Raw genomic sequence first — 10,437 nt, forward strand, 5'->3', positions numbered from 1 at the left:
AAATCAACTTGGAAGAAGCAATGCACAGGATGGAGGCTAAACTTATCATGGTACAGACAAGGACAAAGAGATCTGGTGAACAGGCTCTGGAGTCTTCAGAATCCTAGGCTAGGATAGGCAGGTCTCCTGATGTCCACTCTGGACCCCTTCCAAGCTGTAAGTGCTGCCCCCCACCAGGTACTCACCTATCCCCATTCCCTAAAGACCATGAGGATTGTTTCTGTCCTTGCAAATATAGAAATGTATGTAATACAGAGATACCTTTTAATTAAAACAAAAACATGACAATATTCCTTACAATGCAGAGACAGGGAATGAGCCCTCTCCCATTTTGTCTAGTTGGGAGAGTAGACAAATGCCTTCTGGGTGGTTCTGTCGGCTGCTGCAGCTCTCTCTCGAAAGGCATTCAAAATTTCCTCCATCCTTCACACATTCTCTCACCAACCTTCTCTCTTCCCACCATCTTTGAATTATTTTCTCTTCCTTCCTTTTCCATCATCACTTTGTGCCCTTTCCACCTTACAAATGAGTGGGGGAGAGGACTTTGCACAGGAAAAGAAGAGAGGATTCTGGGAAGGAAAAAACCTTTTTTTTTTTTTTTTTTTTTTTTTTTAAGGTACAGTGGGAGCCAAGAAGAGGAGACATTCAGAGAGACACAGACTGAGGAGCTGGGCAGCTTGCAACACTGGGCTAATTAATCCTAACTGCATCCTACTGTATTGTATTGATTAACAGTGATTACTCAAGGGCTCTCAATACAAGAGGACTCAGAAAGGGACATTTTCTCTTGAGCCTGGCTTACTACCTGCTCCAGGCACCCTCTGGCATTTGGCAAACCCAGCCTGGTTAGAATCTCTGAATCTTTACTTGTAACAGTATTGGGAGCAGTGATCCCTTCACCAGCAGCTCTGCCACCTTCTTTAGACCTTGCAATAACCTGTACAATAATTACTGCTACTAGGAATAAGTCTCCTCCTCCCCAAACACTGTTAATTAAGCAAAATGTAAATACACTAATTAATACAGAATTATCCAAAACAAACAAGCTAAAGAGTAGTGAATGCAGAGTGGGATGGAGTTCTTAGAATTCCCTCTTGACCTAGAAATTTCAAACTTACCTTGAACTAAATATCCAAGGGGTTAAGTAGTACAAATTATCAAATTCAAGGGTGGCCAAGCTAAGGGCGCAAGGCCGTCTCCCCGCTCGCACCCAAGGGAGTTTTCAGGGTTGTCAAGCTACCTCTGAAAAACAAGAGTGCAGCCTCTCTGAGGATACATCAGTGGGTTTCTGTGTGTGTGTATACACATGCCTGTGCACAGCCCAGTCACAAGCACAAATCTTGCCTTGCAGCAAAAGGCAAACAACAGCTGGTCGTATACTGATAGAGAGAGAACTGAAAACAAAAAGGCAGCAATCACTTATAATGTCCAAATAATTTCCTGGTCCCAGAATGCCTGCTCATTGTGCCTGGGTGTGGCAAAGAAAAAAGCAAATTCCCACCCCAGAAGTCATTGTCACTTTGTGACCCAAAAGCATTCTCAGGTCAGAGGAACTCAAGTGTCACTGAATGACAGCTTTGCCATTGTCCCCAACTAATATGAGAGACTTTCCTTCCTTCCTTCTCAAATAGTTAAGTGCCACTCACCATGCTAGGTGGAGAGGTCATAGGAAGGGCCCCAGAGGCAGGCAGGGAAGGTGGACCGACCATCGCAAATGGAAGGCTCACCACAGATGAGACTCTATGGGCACAGGGAAGGCCACGGCAGGCAGAGCAAGGAGGTCTTCGCTGGAAAGGGCTATTCCAGCCGGGAATGAAAGATGGGGCAGGAATTTGCCAGACAGAGAAGTGGGAGGAAGCAGAGTATTCCAGGCAGAGGAAATAGCATGTGTAAAAGCACAAGGCGATATAATTAGATTTCTGTTTGAAGAATTACTTGGCCCTGGTTAACAGATTCAGAGAGAGATGAAGCAGTGAATGTGAGCAGGTATGTGGTGTGGCAGAAGGAGTCCCGCACCAGTGGTCAAAGCTTCTTGTTTGGGATAGCTGATCTACCGAGCAGCGGTCAGTGACCTTGAACAAGCCTCTTAGCCTCTCCAACCTCAGTTCCTTATGGGCAAAATGGAAGGGCTTGAACAACTGGTTTCTAAGGTTCTCCTTGGATGAGCATTCTATGATTCCAATTCTACCTACAGATACTTCTTTAAATCTTGCTCTCCGTGACCCTCTTTGCCTTATTTATGCATTTAGTTCCTTTCTGTGTGTGGAGCACTCGACAGTTTACCAAAGCGTCTTCCACATGCTCTCTTTGACTTTCACACGCATGTGAAGCAGAGAGCTGCAATGAAGCCCTGGGTGATTTTGTCCTGTCACCTGGCTGTAAGCACCATCTCTGTGCTGATGATGGCCAAGTTTGTATATGTAGCTCCAACCTCCTCCTTAAAATCCAGATGGTTATAACAGCCTGCCCCTCTGCTAGGTGAACATCCAGTGGGCATCTCACACTTACATGTCCAACATTTAGTTTCTGATTTTCTTTCCCAAACCAGCGCCCCATCAGACTCTCCACCATAGTAAATAAAAACCCTATCCTCCAAAGTCCTGGAGTCGCTCTGCACCCCCCATCCATCTACCCCATCAACAAATCCCATTGCCTCTACTTTCGACATATTTTCAGAAACTGACCACTTCTCCTCACGTCCTCCACCAGTACCCCAATTCAAACCACTCTCTTTTCTCACTTGGATGTTCGCTTACAGAATTTTTCTCTTCATAGGAGCCTCTTACATCAGACCCTGTCACTCTTCTGCTCAAAAACCTTCTCTGACTCCCCAGTTCTCTAAAGAAAAACCCAGGTCCTTATCAGCCCCACAAGGCCCTGTCGGACATCATTTCCTACCACTTTCCCCTCCCGCACAGCTCTTCAGTCACACCTGTCTCTCTGCTGCTTCTCAAAGACCTGGGGTTCTCCCCTAAGGGCATTGGCACTTGTTCTCTCTGTTTGAAAAGTTCTTCTGCCAAATGTCCACATGGGTCATTTCCTCACTTCATTCTCTGCTCCAGGAGAGTTCTTCAGAGATACATTACCATCTTTTTAAAAGTGAGAAACATTTGTCACTATCAGCACTTGACATTGTACATATTTTTTGTCTCCCCTCCCCAGAACAGAAATTTTATGAAAGCAGAGTCTTCCTGCTTTGCTCTTTGCTCCAACCCCAGCCCACAGAGGAGTCATTGATAAAAACAAGCCCACAATAACGACTTAGTGAATGAATTACTATTGTCCCCATTTACAGATAGGAAAACTGAGGCTCAGTGATGTAACTGGTACTTTTGAGAGCTGAGGCTTAAACATAGAGTTCACATCAAATTATTCTCTCTTATTGATTGTAAGTTATCATCTATTACAGCACTTTAAACTCATTTTAGTAGAAGAAGCACATTACAGTACAACATACAGTCACAATTAACCAACTGTGTCTATGGAACCTCACAGCAGCACCCCACGTCTCCGTGTCATGAAGAGTTACCTTTGAAAATCCAGCCCTCAGCGAGGTTCATCCCAGAGTCCTCACACCCCATTTCTACATCTAAATGGAGGGTATGGTGAGTGAGGAGCAAGGCTGGCTTTGTAGCTGGCCCTTGCACTGACACCCAGGGGAATCATATCTCTCCCCAGGCCCTCCCGGGTGCCTCTCTCCCTTCCTCTTCCCTGCTGCCTTGGCAGAGGCTGTCAGATTTGGAGGAAGTGTGGGTTGGGAGGGGTGAGCAGGTCAGAAGGCAGGGCAGAGGCACAGCTGGTTTAGGGAGGACACCAGGCTTCCTGGCAGATGAGCAGGACAAAAGGGCAAATCAAGTGCTCAGTTCCAGGCCAAGGGGCAAGGGTCACTCTCAGGATGTTTAGACCCAGAGAGGAACACAAGGTGTGGTCAAACAAGATATTTATGTTTGTGATTATCTCCAGAACCATGGGGAAGTCACAGAGATCCTGAGCAAGATCAGGGCAGGGTGAGTGTTGGTCAAAGCCACCTAAGGCAGTGTCCCCCAAGAGAGGCATTCCATTAAGAAGAAAATCCCAGGCTGTAATCAAGGAGGGTCATGGGCCTGTGCTTAGCAGTGCCAAGCAGGGACAGAAGCTTGACCAGGGACAGGGGGAATCAGAAGGAGATGCTGAATGGAGTAGAAACCCACTGGAGTGACCAAGAAGTCCTGAAGGCTCCTTAATGTGTCTCCCCTGGTGTTCCGCAGCCCAAAGCCCTCACAGTGGGGAAACAAGAGGATGGCAAAGGCCTTACCTAGACCATAAATGAACAGCGCCCCAGCAGGCATGAGGGCGAAGCAGTCGTGGCCTCCAAATGATCTCTGGAGCACACCACTGTCTCAAAACATGCAAAGCACCTAGACCCCCAGTCCGGGAAAGAAGCATTCACTATTGTTATTGATCAGACACACAGAGGGACGGGGACGCAGTAGGGATGGTGCTGGACCATGCGCAGGGCCAGATCAGAGGGGTCTTGAGGGGTCTTGAAAACAATGGAAGGGCTCTACTAGTCTACAGGTCAGGAAAGGGGAGCCTGAGGTTTGGGGCAGGAGGTCGACTGGTGAGATACAGGTCGTTGGGAAATGGAGCAAGGGAGACCAGTTAGGAGGCTTAGGACAGTGCCAGCAACTGCCCCACACCTGGAGGGGGACAGAAAGGACAAAAATAATGAACTCTATTATCTACCTTTGTCACATGAGAGCAGAGCCTACAGGACTGATTGGCTCACAGACTAGGAAAATGAGATGGGCAAGAACAGAAAAGCGGGAAAAGGACACAGGGCTCAGAAGAGCAGGGTGCGGGGGCCAATGGATGATAAGGGCAGGCCTGGTGGAGAGCATGTGCCCCCTGTCACTTTGCTCAGGGCTGGCTCTAGTGCAAGGGAGTGGGATGTGCCCCTAACCCATCCTGGCGATGCTGCAGCAGGTTGGATCTCAGATGTTAGCCCAGAAGCCCTGATCTGAGAGGGAGGCGGCAAGCTCCTTCCTTTCAATTAAATAAGAATCTTCATACCGTTGTTTGCTCAGTTCTGTGCTGAGGCTAGAGAGGATGCAGAAGAGGATAAGCAATGCTTAAGGGATGATCATCCTACTGGGAATGTGAGGTGCATGCAAGAAGGAAGCAGCAGTTGAATGCCAGATGGGCTGTGCCCAGCGAAAAACACCAAGTAAGTTCGTGGCCGAGGGAGCCCCCAGGACTGAGCCCAGGAAGACTTTTTGGAGAATCACCTTGTGCCACCAAGAAGATGGAGTTGTAGGCAGGTGCAGGTGAGAGAAAAGACATCGGTGGCATTCTTTGAGAAAGTAAAGAAAGGGCAACATCTAGAATCTACTTGAACTTGTAAAGGGTTTTTGACAAAGTTTTCTAGGAAAGGTCTTTTACAAGTTCAAGACACCACGGGGTGGAGGGAATGATGCCTCTTTTATCAAGATTAGGAAATGGCTTAGAGACAGACAAAAGATGGAGCAAATTTAGGCTTCTCCAGATGGTGCACCGTTCAGACTCTCTCCTTGTGAATCAATGCGAGGAACAGAGGCTGTAGCTCAGTGGTGGAACACTTGCCTAGCACATGAGAGGTCCTCAGTTTAATCCTAAGCATACCAAAGAAACCAATTAACATGATGAAGCATAGACATCTGGTGGAATAATAGCCTTAAAAAGGCAGGACATTGTGATCCATGCTACAACACCAAGGGACCTAAGATATTAGGCTAAGTGAAAGAGCCAGACACACAGAACAAATACTGTATACTTCCACTTACATGATATACTTGGAGTGGTCACACTCCCAGAAACTGGGGGAAATGGGAGGCTACTGTTTACCAGTTAAGGATTTCAGTTTGGGATGACCAAAAAGTTTTGAAGACGATGGCATGATGGTTGTACAATGTGAATATACTAACTGCTACACTGAACCAGGCACTAAAAATCATTGAGATGGCAGTGGTCAAGAGCCCCTGAGCTCAATCTCCAATGCCCCTCCCCCAAAAATTAAAAATAAAAAATTCTTGAGATGATGAATTTTATGTCAGGGTATGGCACCACAATTAAGAAAGAAACCAACATATGTAGAGTGATCCAGTTTATATATTATAAAGTACATTTTTAGCAGGGCCTGGTGGCCCACACCCGTAATCCCAGCTACTGGGGAGACAGAGGGAAGAGGATCATGAGTTTGAGGCCAGCTTGGGCAATTTAGTGAGACTCGGTTTCAAGAAAATTTAAAATAAAAAAAAACAAATTTTAAAAAATGGTTAATATGGTAAGTTTTATGTAGATTATTTTCCATAAAGACAGCAAAAAAGGAATCAGTGCCAAGACTGGTCTGATTTACTCCTTTGTAAATATTCAGAAGGGGAAGTTCTCATGATAAACCTTTACACTGCAGATGACTCCAAATGTATTCTTCCGGATACAGTAGAAAAATGCTGACAGTCTCTGAGACAAGGCACCCCCACAGCCGGAGCAGTGGTCCTTAACCTCACATGGTTAGAATCATCTGGGGGAGCTTTTAGAGACACTCCCCAATTTAAGTGCCCTGGATGGGGCCCAGGGGTGGGTTTTCCAAAGCTTCGAGGTGATTCTAACCCACAACCAGAGATGACCCCCACAGAACCTCAGACTGGGTTTACAGCTAGGCCCTGTCATTTGCTAGCTGTATGCTGGTTAAGTTACTTCTTCTCTCTTTTTCCCAATATTCTTGTCTTCAAAATTGGGTACTAAAAGTCCCTATACATTGGGTGGAGGAAAGGATTAAGAGAGATACTGCAAGTAGAACATTTAACACAGTACCTGGGGCATTTTAAAGCTCACTAAATGTTAATTATTATTGTTATCAACTGAGCTGGTGTAAATCTGCAGAAAGTGGGCAGATACATTTAACATGGCATGTGCAAAAATGTTTAAAAATAAACAAATCTGAACCCTGTGACTAATGTCTCTATCAAAAGGGCTCCTGGAAATGTTTTTTTTTTTTCCCTCAATACTTGAGTTTGAAGTATTGCTTTGCTCTAAAGGCCAAGAAAACACATCAGGTATTAGCAAATGGTGGCAGTGGCTGAAAATAACCGGGTCAGGGAGTGCCTGGCCATTTCCTTCAACACAGTCCCTCCGCCCCTCATTGATTTGTGGTGAGTTCTGGTCACTGAACCTCTGATGTTCTGATGCTAGAGAAGGAAGAGAGAACAAACAACCCAGGGTGACCGAGGGAAGACAGGCCATAAAGGTAGAATGCTCCAGACTAGAACAAAACACAGTGGAAATCAGTAAACTCTTCAATACCAGGAGGAGGTGAATAAGGACTCACTCAACCTAAACGCTCGCTGGAGGGGAAGATGATCAAGGAACAGTTAGAACAAATAAAAGAAATGGGCAATAAACTCCTGGAGCACATTACTCCATGATGTAGCACACGAGGGAAATATAAATGAATTCACAGAGGGTCTGGACCGATCAATGTCAGAGATGTCAAGGGATGCCTGGAGGCTGACATATGCCCACCTTGAAGGTCAGCATGGGGGAAGGCTGTGGGCACATCCCTCCAAACGATGGCGAGACCATGGTCTGACCATGTCCCTAGGGAGAGACTGCCCAAGGGTCAGGAATGAAGAAGTATGCTCTGCATGCAGGGACAGCAAGAAAACAGGTGTGGCTAGAATGAAAGAGCTGTGTTAGAGCATGAAGGAGATTTGTGGGGATAGGTAGAAATAAATTTGATTATCAAGGACACCTGGGACTGGTGGCAGGGAGGGAGAAACGAGTCCAAGATTCAGGGAAGGTGGTAGCCCCTTCCTGAGAGCAGGCAAAAATGGAGCTTGAGGGGATGAATTCATTTTTCCAGGGTCTGCACGTGTTAACAGCAGAGCAGAGATGGGAATCCCAAGTCATTTTTACTACCACATGCGATGAACTGAGTCTGGAAGCTCCTTGGAGAAAGACCATTACTGAACAATGAGCCTGAGCGAGTGTCTCATCTCCCCTGAGCATGCTATGATGTGCCTGAACCCTCCCTAGACCACTCTATTTTGGGGGTAAAAGTAGAGACTTGGCAAAAGTCACTTTCTTGGACTGTTCCCTCTTAGCATGGTGGGGATCACAGTTTTCCTCAAAATCCTGTCAGTCTTTACAAGCCCCAGCATATACCTCAGCCAAGTGCCGGAAGCTGCCCTTGCTTGCCCCTTATTGCCTTGGTTGCTTGGGTTAACGTCCTCAGACTACTAATGCCTCATCTGAGTGTCCTCCTGGTGTCCAACACTATCTCGACCTCAAGTGTCCTCCTGTTTGTAGAGAGGGCCTCGTTTTGCAGGATGCAGAACCACTGGCTTCAATTTTCCTCTGACTGTCCTTTTAAATCAGCTCTTAAAAATGGAACTAAAGCAACTTGTGGTGTTTCTTCACTCTGGGTTGCTGTCCTGCTGCAGGACTGTGGTCTCAGTGAAAGGATGATCAGTGACATGCTTTCCCTGCAGCACTGGGAATTCTCCCTGGGCTCCAAAACTGGCTCCTTGCCCTTGAACTTCTCAGTTGTATCTCCTGTTCCTGGTACAGTGTTGAGTACATTGCAAATGCTTGATAAATATGTGTTGAATGAATTAATGGAAAATTTCTCCTTTCCAGGTGAATTTTCTCTTCCAGCTCACTTTTTTCAAAGGAGCCTCACACCAATTCCTATATCCTTGTCCACCCATTTCCAGTGCAGCTTCCAGTTAGGCTTGTCTGAACCTTAGGGTGTAGTTGGCTCAGGCTCCAGCTAGGACCCTGTGCATCTGGGATGCACTGAGATAACAAAGAGAAAGATGTCCAGCATAGAGCCTGGATATCCCAGATAACTCAACATCATTATTTTCTTTCTTCCCTTTGCCTAAGAAAGAAGCAGAAGGGGACATCAAAGTCTTCACACAAAGAACTTTATTCAAAATGAAAGTAGTTTGGAGACCATGGTGTATCCACATCTGGAATAATGGAGTAGTTCTCGTTCTTGAAACTGAAAGGCACTACAACAGTGTTATTTATTACAATTTTACTTTAGATCTTATCTAGTTCCAAAAGAGAGTTTGAGGCAAGTTAAAAAAAAAAAAAGTCTAAAGAAAACTGACAGCTATGTAGAAAAAAAGAAAGAAAAGAAAAAGAAAGAGAAGGGATCAAGCAGGTTGTTGGGTTCATGTGATCCAAGAATGGAAAGGCTGAAAAGTGAGTCTGGCTGGAGGCTGAGTTTTGTCCAGGGAAAGAGAGCCACAGGTCCCAGGGGCATGTCTGGGCAGAGCGGGATGATTGACAGTGGGCGAACATGTCACAGGTTAGCGAGTTAGGGATGGAGACCAAAAACGTATGTCTGTGGATTTCCTGGGTAAGGCAGAGTTCTGTTTCTTTGATCCTCTAAAAAAGTAGAAACTTGGTTAAAAGGCAACAAAAGAGGTATGCCGGTAGATATGAACTTGGAAATGAAAAATACCATTGCTTTGAAGGAGGCAAATTGTACTGATATAATAGAACGGTATTTGAGATCTTAACCACTGGGTTTTCTTCTTCTTCTTCTTCTTCTTCTTCTTCTTCTTCTTCTTCTTCTTCTTCTTCCTCCTCCTCCTCCTCCTCCTCCTCCTCCTCCTCCTCCTCCTCCTCCTCCTCCTCCTCTTCTTCTTCTTCTTCTTTTTTTTTTGTCTTTCCCATCTCATTCTGGCTTAAGGCAAGGAGAGAGAAACGCCCTGCATTTCTAGACACTAGGAGTGGCATGAGCTGGTACAGTTAGTGCTTGTGAGTGGGACCAGAAAGTGAACTAAGGCAGAGAGCCAGAGGATCTCAGTTAGATGAGGGGATCACACAGCAGAGGTCTGTGGTGGGACGTGACTAAACTCAGGGATCCAGTACCACCAGGACAATGCAGTCTCCATTCAAGGGAGGACCACCCCAGCCCAACCACAAAACACATGGCCTGCAAACAGACACCACCATCTACCTCAGAACCCCACCTTCTTCCTCCAGGAGATCAAGCAAGGGAAAGATATGTTCTTGGGCTTTTTTGTTTTTGTTTTTTGTTGTTGTTTGTTTGTTTGTTTGTTTGGTTGGTTGGTTTGGTTTGGTACCAGAGATTGAACTAAGGAGTGCTTAACTATTGAGCCATATCCCCAGCCCTTTTAATATTTATTTAAAGACAGGTTCTCACTAAGTTGATTAGCACCTCGCTAAATTGCTGAGGCTGGCTTTGAACTTGCAATCCTCCTGCCTCAGCTTCCCAAGTCACTAGGATTACAGGTATGCACCAACATGCCTGGTTCTGAATTGATATATTTTAAATTAAAAAAAAGACTAAGGAATACAGAATTTTATTGAGTGCACTTGAAAGTGACTAGATTATACATTTCTTCCCTTAAGCAGAGTTGAAGGCTGGGGTCAGAAATTAAC

The sequence above is a fragment of the Sciurus vulgaris genome (assembly GCF_902686455.1).
Source record: "Sciurus vulgaris genome assembly, chromosome: 10".
NCBI classification, from domain to species: Eukaryota; Metazoa; Chordata; class Mammalia; order Rodentia; family Sciuridae; genus Sciurus; species Sciurus vulgaris.